The 3,919-nt window shown below is 40.3% G+C and overlaps 1 non-coding gene across 1 annotated transcript; it reads right to left on the bottom strand.

Moving 5' to 3' along the window:
- Positions 1-3,256: 3,256 nt before the first annotated feature.
- On the bottom strand, positions 3,257-3,362 carry LOC122653344. Its single transcript, XR_006331776.1, has one exon. It is a non-coding gene; the product is annotated as a small nucleolar RNA R71 (small nucleolar RNA).
- Between the last annotated feature and the right edge of the window lie 557 nt (positions 3,363-3,919).

The following is a 3,919-nucleotide window of genomic DNA, read 5'->3' as shown; positions in this document are numbered from 1 at the left end:
GGGCATTCCTCCATGACATGGGTTGGAGCATGGCACCAATTGCACATAGGGACATTTTGACTTACTTGATTTAGTTATGCTGGTCCCTTAACAACTATAGTTTCTAGTCTCTTAATAAGGCTATCTAATTGAGCCTCTTTGGGTACAACTCCCTTAATGAATAATCCCTTTCCCGTCATGGCTCTTTCACTCTCCTAAGTTGATTCCCACTCACGGATCATTTCAGAAAGGTCTACCAAAAAGTTCCAAGCAGTGTTTTCATCCATGTATGATGATAATCCATTTGGGCACATGGATTCCAACAACTGCTTGGTATGGTAATCAATTCCCTCATAAATAATTTGGCACAAATGTCATGTATCAAGTCCGTGGTGAAGGCACTCTTGGAGAAGGTCTTTGAATCTTTCCATAAAGTTGGAAAAAGATTCATTGGGTCTTTGCCTAAACTGAAGAATGTCGTTTCTGATTTTATTTGTTTTATGCAAAGAATTTTTTTTTTCAGAAAGAACTGTGAATTGGTTCCATGCGATAATGGAATCTGTAGGCGATTGGGCTGTAAATATTCATGAAAAATGATATTTAATTTACTTTTTAATTTATTATTCATGATCAAATTGATATCTCTTTGTAATTTTTATGATTGTAGGCAATTAATGGCAGCCCGAGGATTTGAAGCACATTCGCATGATTTAAAGATATTCACAGATTTGGAATCAACATTGCACAGAGATGATACAAGCGTGAGAAGTCGGGTTAATTACGGGCCGGGTTTGGGTTTAGAAGTTATGGAGAAGAAGATATAACAAAAAATAAGTAAAAGTTAAAGGGGCAAAAAGGGGATTTAAAAAGAGAATGAGATTTTGAAGAGAAGAGGGGGGTAGCCACGTGCTGCCCACGGTCTCCCAAGTCATCCCATCTCCTAAACCTCTCTCTTCCCTAAAATCTCTCTTTCTTTTCTCACATGTTGCCCACATCTTATCTCTCCATCTCTCTCTTTTCCCTGTTACTCCCTCCACATGCCACCCACGGCTCTCACAACTCTCCCTAAAATCCATCTATCCCTAAAATCCCTCTCCTAAAACCTATATGTTCCCATCTTTCCTAAAATCTTCCTAAAATCTCTCTCTCCCCAAAACCCCCACCGACTATATCATTCTCTCTATTTTCTCTCTCACATCTCTATCTCCCATCTCTCCTCTAATTTTCTCTCTTCCCTCAAAATCTCTTTCGGTTTTCCCCTCCTTTGCATATTGTTGCGTTAAGAAATCGTCGAGCGGTCCTACGAGTGCCGTCACCTGCAAGAGGACCAAGTAAGTCACCAGAGAGAACCGGTGTGGTTCCGGCCTAGGGCTCTCTGATGCCAAAGTGAGATCTCCTGAGCAAACAGATGAATAGAGATTATTCAAGATGAGTTGAGGGTATGAGATACCTTCTCTTTTATAGTAGTGCATGGCGGAGTGGAGAGTCCCTAGTTGATGTGGAGTCTTCTTCGTAGGTGGAGGTTTCCCTGAGTAACAGGGCTCCTCTCTGGTTGGTCGTCTTCTGGCGAGATTTAGAGTCCCAGTAGGGTTGTCCTTCTAGATGGATAGATCCTTCCGGAGGGATAGATCCTTCCGAATGACTAGGTCCTTCTTGCGTCCATGTGGGTTACGTGAGTAGTAAGCCAGGCTCTGGAGTCCTGCAGAGGTGTTCATCTTGTTGTTGACGTAGTGTAATCTAACTCGTACTTATATCCCGTTGGAGTACGTTGCCTTGGAGGAGAGGACGTCCAGGTGGATCTTCTTTCTTAGGGACACATGGCATCTTCCGATTGGTGGGGATGATTTGTGGTTCATCACATATTATATATATTTTTGGAACCAGCCGAGAGGGGAGGGAAGATACATCTTGGCAGCCTCACCACAACAGCCCATTACCGCACTGAGGAAACCAACAGATCCATCATCGAACCAGCACCATCGTCGATTCAGCCACCACACCCTTCATTCACCATGTTGCTTTGTTGCGATCGTTGCTGCGTCATGTCAATTAGTAACATGAGTGGCTAAGTTTTCTTTTGTCTTTAGGCTAGAAGAAGCATTGTATTTCTTGATTAATTTCTATTCATACACTTGATTGTTTGATGTTTACACCCCAAACCTTTTATCGAAATTTTAATTGATTAATCTAGTTAGAGGTGTTGTTTCAGTGATTCAATATTCTCTATTCAAACAATGATTTTTCATGTGATTACAATTAAACCGATGATAGTCTATAACTGATCGAACTGAGCATGCTAAGTGAGGAGCAAAAGAAGACAGTGATCGACAAGATAGATTATAACTAGGATAAATTGTGATTTTCATTCCATGGTATCATGAGGCTTGTCGCTGTAATGAGCCGAAGTGTGTGAACTTGAAATTAATTAAGAGATCAATGTGGATTCAAACCCTAAAGACACTTCTTCCCCATATTTCTTTCATCTCTATTTTTTTCTATCTATTTTTGCTTTCTTTTATTTTAATCTTTAGAAACTCTAATCTCTCATCGTAGTTTAATCCCTTAGTTCCCTATGGGATCCACCTCTTCTCACCGCTATTCTAATAGTAGTTCTTAGAATTTTAATTGATCTTTATCGACTGATCAAATTTAGGCGCCGTTGCCAGGGAACCAAAGCGCGGTTGCTTTGTTTGATTAGGATTTCTCTTTTAATTTTTTATTTTAGGGTTCAGTTATTTTATTTTAATTTTTAGTTATAATTTTAGTTTAACCTAAATTTTATTTGTTTATTTTTGCAGTCAATCAGTGGGCGAAGCAAGGAGACTGCGGCGCATTGATATAATTTTTCTCTACGCCATTGGTTGTAAGCTTGTCTTTTATTCTTTTCTTCTTTTTCTTTTTATTTTATTTATGCGGGCGTTATTTAGTTTATGCTTGGTCGTCGTGCGTGCCAACCTGTCGGCCTCTGACATATGGATTCCTACCGTTCAGGCCGCCCAGTATGAAATTAAGTCCAGCGTCATTCAGATGCTCCCATCATTCTATGGACTTAATAACGAGGAACCTTATAAACACTTTGATGAATTTCTAGAAATATGTTCCACAGTTAAAATTCAGAATTTTTCAGATGATGCCCTTAGGTTAACCTTATTTCCTTTCTCGCTCAAGGATAAAGCCAAGCAATGGCTTAATTCCTTAGAAGTGGGAGCTATCACTACTTGGGCTCATATGTAACAGGAACTTTTAAAGAAGTACTTTCCCATAGGTAGGACGAATCAAATTCAGCGAGCCATCACCAGTTTCTCCCAAATTGATGGTGAGCAACTTCATGAAACATGGGAAAGACTTAAGGATTTAATTCGTAAATGCTCCCATCATGCCGTACCTAAATGGCAGTTGGTCCAGTGTTTTTACGATGGACTGACAAACAGACATAGGCAGATGGTTGATGTATCTTGTGGTGGGACTTTTATGAACAAAAGTGAGAGCGAGGCATGGACATTGTTTGAAACTTTAAAAGTAAAAATTCTTTGCACCATGCCTCGGCCTCTAGATCTAAAAGTTTCACCACTGGACCCCAAAGAAGAAGTGGCATTTATGAAATAGGTCAATCTATGGACATTAATAACAAGGTGGCTATGCTTTCATAGAAATTGGACCGGCTGTTATCTCTAGGTCAACCCCCCAGGCAATCGACCCCACCTCCTAACCTGCAGGAGGTGTTTACTTTATGTGCTAGCCCAGCTCATTACATGAGCGACTGCCTTTAGCTACGCGATTCCCTGAATATATGCAAGAGCAAGCGCAACCTTCCCAAAGTTTTTCCAAACCGGGTAATGATCCTTTTTCCAATACTTACAACCTGGGATGGAGAAATCACCCAAATTTTGCTTGGAGATAACCCAACGTCTCCCAAAATATCCCTTATAGGCAGAATTTT

Source organism: Telopea speciosissima, chromosome 2 (genome assembly GCF_018873765.1).
Source record: "Telopea speciosissima isolate NSW1024214 ecotype Mountain lineage chromosome 2, Tspe_v1, whole genome shotgun sequence".
NCBI lineage: Eukaryota > Viridiplantae > Streptophyta > Magnoliopsida > Proteales > Proteaceae > Telopea > Telopea speciosissima.
The sequence above is the reverse complement of the archived record's forward strand: the minus strand, read 5'-3'. Positions and strand labels throughout refer to the sequence as shown.